The sequence below is a fragment of the Palaemon carinicauda genome, chromosome 2 (assembly GCF_036898095.1).
Source record: "Palaemon carinicauda isolate YSFRI2023 chromosome 2, ASM3689809v2, whole genome shotgun sequence".
Taxonomy (NCBI): Eukaryota; Metazoa; Arthropoda; class Malacostraca; order Decapoda; family Palaemonidae; genus Palaemon; species Palaemon carinicauda.
In genome coordinates, this window is record NC_090726.1 from 97,314,773 (window position 1) to 97,327,308 (window position 12,536).

Sequence of the window (12,536 nt, forward strand, 5' to 3'; positions counted from 1 at the left end):
GGTGACGCCAGGTAGAATATTTAACCTGCCATCTAATTCTACGATGAACAGCTAATTGACTGGGACTCTCAATTAAAGGGAGAAGAGGTCACCCTTCTTAGGTGTGACTTCTTTTAATTAAGTGTTACCATGATAACACTGGCTCTGTTCAAAATCCCAGGTGTGGAATTATACAGATAGCACTAGTGCCGGTGTACGAAGTACACAGTGCAGATAGAAGTAACCAGTACAGGAATTATGAAGAGAAATTGTTTGATAAATTTTCTTCAGTCTGAGAGTGGCACTCATCATTTCTTCCTTCAAGAAGGAAATATAGTCTCTGTACTTGTTACAGGTATAATCCCATTGTCATACTACATTCGTTTAACTGAACATCTTTTAGTCATTTATTAGTAATAAATGTCTATTAGAATGTAGTGCATCCACCTTTGCCAGACAATTGTATGTATACATGCCAGAGTTCTTCAACTTACCAAAGTAAGTATCCCTCATATATTTGTATGCATCAAATAATAGATATAAGAGACACTGGTGTTATTTTAGCAAATATACAACTATGAGACTATTTGTATATTCACTGTGTACTTATGTTTGGTCATACTATGTATGTTAACCTCAAGATCCCTTTTCTACTGTCTAGAATAACTCTTCCCTGTAGGAGGTAGGAAGCACTAACATTGGTTATGATTAGTGATGGTGACGAATAACGGTAACGTCCCTTGTCTCATGTGGTCCCCATGACCATAGAAAAGGTTGCTATAAGGTTAAGGCACTGATTAAAAATCCACGATACACTAATGCTCTGGTATGCTTCCATCACGACGACATGGCTTGAGCCCAAAAAACGGATTTTGAGCGAAGCGAAAAATCTATTTTTGGGTGAGATGGCCACGTCGTCCTGATGGACCCACCCATCTCTTCTAAAAGAAAAGATCTTCACAGTATCCCTCCCGTGGTACTGTATCTGTAACACCACGCTCAATGCTACAAAGAATATCCGCCGTCGTGGGAGTGGCGCTGTTGTATTCCCAATAGTATTATGAGAGTGGGGAGAGCCTTTGGACAGCTCCCTTTTGCCACATCCTCCTCGAAGCGAAAACGCTGTTTGTGGTGCAGATTGCTATGGAGGCGTGTCAAGAATGCGTCCGCTGATATTATGCGATATCCTTTGGAGAAATTTTAAGGATATTCGCGCCAGGAGTTAGAATTCTGGATACCTAAAGGTAAAATTCGCTGGGAATATCACTGTAGTACATATATCCCTTAGGAAGCTACTTTAAGGAACTTCCATCAGGACGACATGGCCACCTCACCCAAAAATAGATTTTTCGCTTCGCTCAAAATCCGTTATATATGTGTGTGTGTGTGTGTGTGTGTGTGTGTGTGTATTTAAAATTTTTTTTATTAATTTCTTGCATTCGTCATGTGCAATTTATTTGAATTTCATGGCAAGGCGTGATCTAAATGTAACATACATGAATAATCCAGAGGTTCCGTGAGCAAATTCAAGCCTTGCACAAAAATTAGAGATTGGGATACAAAAAAAAAATGACTGGCAGTGATTAAGCGGGACGTTTTCTGGCTAAATATCTGAAGGAGAGAACACCATCAAGGTTTCTCACGCTGTACACTTTAGGTACTACTTAAGGGTCTTTGATTCCTTTTCTTATGTATTAGCATCACTTTTACGTAATCATTTTATTCTAGCTCTGTTCCGTCTTCCTTCTTACTGATTAATAATTCATAATTCCATTTCATACATCCTGACGCGAAACTATCATTTGTACGTGTGTTAAAATTTCAACACTATAGTTGTGGATGTTTCATATACAGCATTCTTCGTTTGTGTTTCTTGTATGTCAATGTATCCATAGGGATTAAATCGACCCTTCTAACCTCCTTGCTTCACTTTCTTGTTTTTTTACTTTGTAGAAAATAGAGTGTAAGTGAGGATTTTCAGAATTAACAGAACTTCCCTGATTTATAAAGCTGTAAGTAGTAAGTTAACAGAGAGTCTGGTAGTGGATAAGCAGTAGCCTATTGGTTAAGAAATATTAGCGGCAAGTGAGGATGAAGTGTCTTTTGTGCACCTTTATTATGAGAGGTTTGAGACTAGAGGACCTATTAAGTCCAAATGAATTAGAAGAGATGCTATCTAGAGGGTGTTGAGGATAGTAAAGATGTCAACTTATTGAGTAATTATGGAATTTAAGGAGGAATAATATATTCTCTTTAATAATAGATAGGATTGGTATTTGTTTTATTTAAAATGTCGGTTAAACAGGAACGTTTGATGTCTCAATTGGTTTTTAATATAAGCCAATGGATGCAGTGATTACGAAAGTCAGGAATGACAGACACCTGATAGACACCTGACGTTTGAGAAGCTTATATATCTTTTATGCAAACAACTTCTAGAAGATGAGCATATTGCATTACAATAGAATGTAGGAATTAGTTTGTATTGTTAGAAACTTTCAAGAGTCGAAGAGAAGACAATAATTGAAGAACAATGTGATATTAGGAACATGTATTAGTCAGTTGGTGGTGAAGGTTTGGAACATGCAACTACAAGGAGAAAGCTGTGGATATCAAATGATACTTGGGATGCTATCAAAAGAAGACAAATACTGAAATTGATTGTTGAAAGTTTTCAAAGAAGTAATGAAAACTACAAGATACAGCATGGTAAGTTTTCCAGTATTGATTGAGAGGTCAAAAGAAAAGTCAGGAATAACTGAAGAGAATATTTAGACAGGAAAGCAGATAAGGCTGACAAAGCTATGAACTCAGAGAGTGGCTATGGTGTAGGAATCGCTCCTAAAATTATCAATGAAATCTTTATGGGGGCAAAGAAAAAGAACCATATAATCATCAAAAAGAGAGACAGGTCTGTTATAACAAGAGCAGATGTAGAAAGGCAACGTTGGATGGAACACTTTAGTGAGGTCATGAATAGGATATATGAAGGGAATAATTTGATTGATGTACCTGAAGCTAAGGAAGACCTTAATGCACCCATGAATGAAATCAGTGTGTTTGAAGTCGAAGCCATCATTAAAAAACTTAGGAGATGAAAAGCCCCTGGATACGATGGAATAACTTCTAAGATGATATTGGCTGAAGTTCAAGGGACCACATATTACTTACAAGACTATTTTAAAGGATGTGGAATGAAGAGGCAAAAGCTGATGAATGGGGGCTAAGAGCGTTTGGTGAAAATGGCAAAAAAAGGAGACCCGATTAATTGCAATAATTACAGAGTCATCTAGCTTACCTGATTTGCATGAAAATATATGGAATGCTTATTCTAAGGATACCAGAGAGAAAATTTTATGACAACCTGAGAGATGAGCTAGCAAGATTTAGAAAAGGTGAAGGATGTACTGACCAAATTTCAATTTTAAGACAAGTTGCTTAGGAACGTGTAGAATATAGAAATCCACTTTTGATGACATTTGTAATCTATGAAAAAAGCCTTTGATAGTATGCACTAGTCAATTTTATGGAGAGTTTTACATTACTATTGAATTCCTCATAAGTATGTAAATTTGATTAAGTCTGTTCATAAGCATAGCAAGTGCAAGTTAGTGTTGTGGAGTCCTATTAAATGAATCTCCAGTGAGCAGCTAAGTACTCCAAGGGAATATTTGTCACCTATGTTGTTTATCCTCTTTGTGGATTTTGTAATGCTTAAAATTGTTGGTGATACTGGAAAAGGATTTGACAGGATTGGCAATAGGATAAGGCTGTCATCAAGTATGCTGATGATACTCTCCTTATTAGCAGAACACCATAGGATTTTCAATGCTTTTTTACCAGAATGCATGAAATATCATAGGAGGTAAGGTTCAAGATAAATAGGAGAAAGACAGAGATGATGAGAACGGAATATGCAAGGGAAGATGAAATATCATTGTAGGGAAAAAGTATTAATACGGTAGAATCATTTCAGTATTTAGGAACTATGATCCATAATACATGGTCTTTAGAACTGTAGTTTAATGAAAGATTGAAAAAAAGAAATCAGACAATGGCTAGGTTAAGTAAAATTTGGAAATCAAATCGCCTGAAACTACATATAAAAATCACGCTATAAATCAGTTTAGAGAGATCTGTGTTACATTATGGATAGGAGTCATGATATGATAATGAAACAATATCCCACGGATGTTGTAGATTTGCAAGAAAAAAATATCAGAAAAATATCGGGAGTTAAATGACAGAACAGGATTTGAAATGAAACTATAATAGAGATTACTCGAGTACCATATGTGGATGAGATATTGGTGCGGAGTAGATAGGCATGCTCTTCGCACTCCCCAAGAGTGATTAGTTCGCAAAACCTTTACCTGGGCTCCACGCGGCACATTCTGAGTACTATGAAGCGGGAAGTAGGAGATGATGAATGGAGAAATATTGATTTAAAAGCTCAAGATAGAGACGACAAAATCTAATCGTGACCCTCTGCGTCAGTAGGCGTAGGAGATGATGATGAAAAACCACTGTTTTGTAATATTAAAGGTGCTCGCATTAATTATAAGAATTATAGTCATAGCATTGAATTATGTAACTGGACCGGTTTAAGGTAGATATTTTATTAAAAAGTAAAATATATTACAGAGTTTCGTAGGAATATATATAAGGAAACAGATATACAGTACTGTATGGTATGTTTTGATTGTGAGACAGTTTCATGAGAAGTATGAATTAAAAGGAATGAAATTCTACATAGCAAATATCTCGCATAGACCTAAAAAAACATTCAATGGAACTGTTAATGAGCCAATGTGGAAGCTGTTAAGAACGGTAAAGAAATAAAGAAATAAGCTGCTAAGACCAGTGTAAACCCTTTATAATGAGAGCGCAACACATTAAAGAGTTTTAGCAGGAAAAGGAATGGCCTAGGACAAAAAAAAAAAATGGGTGGAGGCAAGTTTGTATTATATCCCTAGGGCTAATTTTGTAACATATCCTTAAAGCTAAGTTTGTATTATGTCCCTTTGGCTGTTCATTTTTTTGGGGGGATGGAGAGATACAAAATTTAATAAAAAGAAAAATAAATGTAAGCACAAGTTGTGAATTATGATATGAAGGAGTTTCGACTGACTAATATTTGCAAAGAATATAATTTTAATTATGGATAGCGAATGAAATGTGCAGAGATTGGTGAAAAAGTTCTAAGAATAAATTTGTGAATGAAAGTAGGAATCTAGAAAATGAAGCTGTGAATCTCGTAAAAAAAAATGGTAGTATGTATTTTGGTTGATGGTAGAATGAGAGAAAAGGTTACTCTGAAAGTAGAGGAAACAAGAAAGGTAGCTTAATGAACACAAAAGCTGTACCAAAGTATTGTTGAACTAACTCTCCTATATCTAAGGAAAGTTAGAACGTTAAGTGTGAATGAAAGATGGAAAGTTCCCGGGAGTTTTAGAGCTGGATTGATTATGGAGTATTTATAGCATAAGAAGAATTGAAAGGGTAGAACGTCTAGTGATACGCCGAGTTAATGAGTTAGCATGGACAGGAGGGCGATCAATCATCAATATTTCCTTTCGGTTCAATTATGTAGAAAAAATGGATAATGATAGATTGGCGAAAGAAGAAAAAGAACCTCAAAAGGGATTGCGAGGAGATAGATCTAGAGAAATATTGGAAAGTAAGTGCTTCAACATCCATGAAAGATTTTTTTTTTTCCGGTTACTTATGTTTTGTGTGAACTGTCTTGAATTAACTTATGTCTATTAGCTCTTAGCTCGTGTGTTCGCGCTTGTCTGCATTTGTTTTTGTTTGTCGTGGAATGCTTTTTTTTTTTCATTTCTACTGTCCTCTTATCGAAAAGTGTGCATATGGTACGCTACATCTGCATCAGCTTTATACTGTGTATAAGAAGAAAATACGGGAAAGGATATGACCATATGACTGCTCTTCTCGTATCTGTCTGGAAACCACCTGCCAACAAAATGTCGTTTTCCTCGTGTTCGGAGCATCGCAACCATCCCAAAATACATTTATATTCTTTTTATTAGTTCGCAAGCAAACAAAAATTGCTCGGCCACACCATTATAGCTGACTTGACTTATATTAGAACTCCATTTTGGTTGCAATGAAATTACTGCATATGAATTTTTGGTCTTTTTTTATTCTTTTCTATCGATCAAGAATTACTATATTCATGCCTATATGTATAGCATGTTTATATTCTTGTATAGTGCTCTCTCTCTCTCTCTCTCTCTCTCTCTCTCTCTCTCTCTCTCTCTCTCTCTCTCTCTCTCTCGGTGGTATTTTCAAATTTATATCAGAAGCAGGTCTTTTTAATGCTACTTCTCTGGTTTTAATCGAATATTCTTATATCTTTATTTATAATAAACGATATCGGCGTCAACGACCTTCAATGTCAGGATGCCAGAAAATTTCAAATCAATCAATCAATCAATCTCTCTCTCTCTCTCTCTCTCTCTCTCTCTCTCTCTCTCTCTCTCTCTCTCTCTCTCTCTCTCTCTCTCTCTCTCTTTCAAGATAGATAGATCGATACATAAATAGATAGATAGACATGCAAAGTAAGTGATTTTGTCACCATGATTATTTTTCGTGAGTTTTCATATTTGAGATTATTCTAACACTTGGAACGATTGATACAACCTTGCAATAAATAAGTTGCGTCCCTAAACGTTTATCATTGAAATAACTTGTTTGGAGCAATGTTAAGCAATATCCATCCTACGTGGGTGGAAAGACCGAGCATTCGGAATGATCTGTCTAACATAGCAGAAGTTTTTTTTTTCTTTTTTTTTTCTTTTTTTTTATAAGAACTTTAGAATTTTGGCTTACCCTTCGCCGGAAGACTTGCTGCTGAGAATTGTTACCTCAGCACTATTTTCAGGAGCCAGAAAACTGGCTAGGAAGTAAGAAAGCATATTTAGCATGAAAGAAAAAAAACTTGGAATCATTCGAATAAAAAGAGGCTTCTATATATTAGAAGAAGTGAAATATAGTTAGCCAGCCACACATTAGACGAGGTGTATGACGGTGTCTTGTCTTTGGACACAGTTTCGTCCGTATTTCCTCCTAGGAGGGATTCTTAGATCCATTATCGAGATGAGTTCGACTGCGTCCATGAATCGCACATCTTTGCATGGCTGGCAGCCAGATTTGCAATCTCAGTGAGAGAAGGACAGAGTTTTACCCTTTCACTTCTAACTGAAAATACAGTGGCCCAGGTTTAACTTAGTTTCTTTATCATTTGCAGGAGTCATCTATATTCGTATACTTATGACCGTCAATATTAATATATGAAGTATTTCTCTCTCTCTCTCTCTCTCTCTCTCAACACACACAAACACGGACACACATTTATATATATACATACATATATATAGTATATATATATATATATATATATATATATATATATATATATATATAAAGGATTTTGAAATAGGAATAAATTATTTTTGGGTTAGATAGCCATGTCGTCCTGATGGAAGTTCCTTAATGGCAGCTTCTACTTGGGATATTTCTGCGAATGATATACAAGAGACATTTTACCTTAGAGGTATCAACAGAGTTCTGACCTCTGGAGCGAATATCCCGAGAAATATCGTGTATAAATCAGGGACATGTTGATAACAAGCCATGGCTATCCTTCCCGGAATAGAGTTAACCTTGTCTCGAAGGATAAGGTAGAGGAAAGGACGTAGGCAAGTGAGCCGTTACAATTTCCAATCTCAATGAGCTACAAGTAACACGTTTCCTGTTGAACCATTCCAGGAGTAGACTGTGTCCATCGCATGAGGCGAGGTCCTACACTGAGGATTAGGAGGGGATGGAAAGTAACGGGTGAGCCATCGGGACGACATGACTATCTCACCCAAAAATAGATTTTGCCTATGTCAAAATACGTTTTTTGGGCTCGAATCATGTCGTCCTGATTTAAGTGTACCAGAGAATTATTATTCTCAGTTGTGGCCAGGAGAGTTTTAACTCTTTACACCTCATAGACATAATCGAACTTCCGGTAGCATTGGTAGCTATAGTACCAAGCTATGGAGCAAGCGATATGTTTGTAAAATGTAGGAGCACAGGAAATCAACGTCACAGTTCCACTTATTGTGGAAAAGATCTGTCTCCAGAAGATGAAAAACACGAAATCCATAAAAGGAGGGTTGAAAATTGAGGTATACTACTTTTATTTTGTACAGAACTCCAATGAAAGGAAACGCAAAAAGTAACAGCAGTCTTTTATTGTTTTCAAAAGATGCATAAATGTAACAGTAATCAATTGTAACATTATATGCAGTAGATTTATAAAGAAAACCGGAGTTTTCCGACCACAAAATTATGTAACAGAGTAATAAAATAATAACACTTATGACATACAGTGAAAAATATCATCTTCGACTCTTTATAATTTTAACCCTCTACTGCCCAATTTATTTTTTTTAAAGAAAAAAATTTTTCTCCCTTTTCAATAGTTTTATATAGCACCAATATATACTCATATAAGTTTGCTTTTATTATTTATGTTATTATTATATAATTAGAATTAGAGGACTAATTAGTCCACTCGGGCATCAGAACAGCAAATCCACTCCACAGCTTTAGCAGTAAAATTCTAAAAACATTGGTTATTATGAAACTACTTGTTTTTAATTTCCTTAATATTTCATTGTAGAAAGTTTGTACAGGAGTTAAGTGCATGAATGACAAAAACTAGATTCTTACTTATCAATATTTTAGGCAAAAGACTCAATACTCAATTAGTAATTTAGTGTTTAAAATTTTCACCATGTAATTTTCCTTGAAATCAGAATGTAATTGAATAATTAAGAATATTATGATTTATACTGATGCATTTTTTACTTGCTTCTGTTTTGAATGGAACAATGATACAATATATAAAACGCCTTGTCATCTCATTTCCTACTTATGGTGCATGAAATTTTAGGAAACAGTTGTTATTCTTATTGAGACACAAGTTCACTTTACATTTTATGCACAGAATATTTGTTTTTCCTTTACATTCTGAATTCTTGCAAATCCTCCCTATATCATCAACACATGGGAAATGTCCTACAAGGTCAGATCGAATAAGTTTATCAAGAATTGCCTGTGCAGGTCGCCCAATCTTCCGTTTTTTACTTTTACCCTCCAGGCTTGATGGTCTGCCTCTATTTAGGTTTCCTGAGGACTTTCCACTTCTCATGAAAGCAAATGCAACTTTTAGTTTGAAGACTGCAAGGGGAAGGATATCTGGCTTTGGTATATGAAGATTTCCAGCATCTCGTCGATATAGTAGCCAGCTATTTACTATTACCATATCAATCATGTGGAAAATAAGACGATGGTAGTATTTCTTGGACCTTATAGTTATCTTGTATAGGGAAATGAGGCAGTCAGCCAAGTCAACTTCCCCCATTGACTTGTTATACTGCCAAATAATGTCTGAGCAGTTTACATCAATCCTACACTTGAGTTTTCTGTCATACCTGGAGACCTTACTGACGGAATTTGCTTTTGCGAAAGTTGACACAATGTTCACAATTTTAGTATTGTACGACTTGACATAAGTAACCTCCCATCATTCACCTGTACTTCTTAGCTCTTCACACGAACCTCTACCTTTTTTCATTAAAACTTTCTCAGCATCCTTTGAATTCTTCATTCCTGGCAAGCGAGGAACACGCACTGTTCCGCAACACCAAATACCCCGGGTAGACAAGTGCTGCATTAGTGGCACACAGGTAAACCAATTATCAAAGAATAAAAGATGGTTGCAGTTTGTAGGGATTACTTGAGCCAAATGTAACACACTATTGACACTAGCACCAAGGTCAGGAACATTTTGGTCATCGACTGGATCAGTTTTCCCACTATATGACAAAAAATTCATAGGTCATACCCTTAATGTCTGCAAGAACCTTAAACTTATACCCCTATTTATGGGGTTTACTAGGTATTTACTGTTTGAAACTGGTATCCCCCTTGAAAGGAGCAAGCTGTTCATCAGTGCAAAGATTTTGAGTCATTGGTATTTGCTGAAACTTCCTTCTCAGTTTATCAACAAGGGGACGGACTTTGAATAATCTGTCCCTGTTTCCTCTGGGATTTGAATCGAGGATAGAATTATCAACCATATGAAATTTGTATTTTATTTCCTACCATCTGTTACGACTCATAACATCTGCAGCAATTTCTCTAAGAGGACCCAGCTGGGTTGACCAATGCATTTTGAAATTAGGAAGTTTACTTATTGAAAAATAGATACTCAAACCCAACAACCATTGTTCTAGTTCATTACGGTCAGCATTTAGAGGTTTGTTTGGATTTTTTTGAATTGCATAGAGATTTGACTGAGCTACAATAGTGTCCATAATGTCATCATCAAGGAAGTCACACACATACTGGAATGGCTGCCGTAGGTCATCATTGAATATCGGATCTTGGCCAAGATAATCATGTGATGAAGATACCTCAGAATCAGCTACCTTCCATGAAGTAGAAGAAAGTTTTGATTTACTTCTTACTTTCCTGGTAGAGGCTCCTGATGATAATGTTCCTTGTGTTTCTGAAGCGGCACTTATTTCCAGTACAACAGTCTCATTTTCATCAAAGGAATGAGGAGTATCCTCAATTCCAGCATCAAATGTGGATCTATCTTCAAGCACTGGAGCTTCACCCTCTTCATATAAAAATAAATTAAGAATTAATTGAAGATAAATTGAAAACTATGTTCCCTCTTCCCCAATATAGTCAACAGACCCTTTATTCTACATTAGGCGTAACGAGTTTCCATCAATTTCAGGTACCGATTATTCTTTTTTTTTAATAACAAAGCATTTCAAAGATGACAAAAAAATACTCTTGAGAACAATCCTACCAGTCTCTATATCTTGATGAAAGTCTTCCGATGTAATGGGTAGTTCATCATTATCATCACGTTCCTCTGCACTTAGTACTTCATTTAGCTCAATTTCCTGAATGCATTCCAAATTTCTGGTAGCTAGTTTGTGCAGCCTTCTTCCACAGAAAATAGATTTTGGAATATCTAGTCAAAGAGGTAATGTAGATTGTCATAAAAAGTGATAATAGTGATGATGGTTGGTATGTAGTGGTTGGTGAGGTGGTGGTGTTAGATCAATATTGCTTTAGCAGTGGTGATAGTGGTGGTAAGATGTTGGCAATGATGTAAAATAATAATATGTGTACATAACAATCTCTATATTTGAGAATATAAAATAATATATTGAAAGAAAACAAGGTCTTTCTTTGCTATGCCCAGTTGGACTAATAAGGCCTATAATTATCAACACTCCATGTTCCCAACTGTACTAAAACGTCCACTAATTAAAAAAAAATAATAAAACACAAAACAAATAGTATTTACTTGTTACATTGCTTTCATAAGTGAGGAAATTTACCACTTTATCAAGAAATAAATTTGAAGTACCTCTACTTACTTTGTATTTCATCCATTTTGAGCAAAAAATTATGGAGTATGGAGGATAAAATCAACACATCCTCACCCACCGAAAGATTGTTTATTACTGGTGCTGATGTTGGTGATAATGGGAGGAGTCAGTGAGGAGGGAGATCTAGTAAGAGGACAAATTAGTCAATGTGGGCAGACAAAGTTACCAACCTATAATAACAGTATTACACTTGTATTTTAATTAGCGGACTAATTCATCCGCTTGGGCAGTAAAGGGTATAGTACATAGAAAAGAGTAACATGAGTCCCCTTGCACAATGTAGACTGTCCCTATCCCTTCCAGATCTAAGTTTGGCACTACATACTAGGGAAGCTTCTTGTTGAAGCTCGTCGCAAAGAGATTGATTTGCAGCTCTGGAACTTGCTCTAGTATGAAACAGAATGGTATTGTCTCCAGAGACCATTTTGTTTCCTGAGACTTGGATCTCGACAGGGCGTCCGTCGTCACATTGCGAACTCCTTTGAGGTGAACTTCTGAAAGATGCCAGTTCCCCCAGTTTGCTAAAGTGAGGATGGCTAGGATCACATGGTTGATCTCAGGAGTCCTGGAGCCCTGTCTGTTGACACGGTGGACTATCGTCCTGTTGGTGATGACTAAATTAATGTGTGATTTCGTCTTTGGGTTCATTCTTTTCAGAACCAGAAACATTCCCATAGCTTCCAGAATATTGATGTGAAATTTATGAAATGTGATTGACCACCAATCCTGTACCTTTTTGGAAGAGGAGTGTCCCTCCCCCCAACCTTGTTCAGAGTTGTCCGTGTGAATATTCACAGGAGGAGGAGAGTACTGCAGAGGGATGTGTTGATAAACTCCTGGCAGTGGACCACGGCTTGATCTGATTTCACAGTAAGACCGAGATTTTGTGGCGAAGATCTCTCCAAGTATACGATGCCTTTCTTCTCCAGACTCTACTGGTATTTTTGAGTCTCGCTTTTAGGATTGTGTCCGTCCCAGCAGCGAACTGCCGTGAACCCAAGACTCTTTCCGGTTGCCTTCTGGTGAGTACTTTTGAACTGAGAATGCGCCCGACAAAGTTTTCTA

At 36.4% G+C, this 12,536-nt stretch overlaps 1 pseudogene; it reads right to left on the reverse strand.

Moving 5' to 3' along the window:
- Positions 1 to 8,926: 8,926 nt before the first annotated feature.
- LOC137618633 (piggyBac transposable element-derived protein 3-like) lies at positions 8,927 to 11,475 on the reverse strand (annotated as a pseudogene).
- Between the last annotated feature and the right edge of the window lie 1,061 nt (positions 11,476 to 12,536).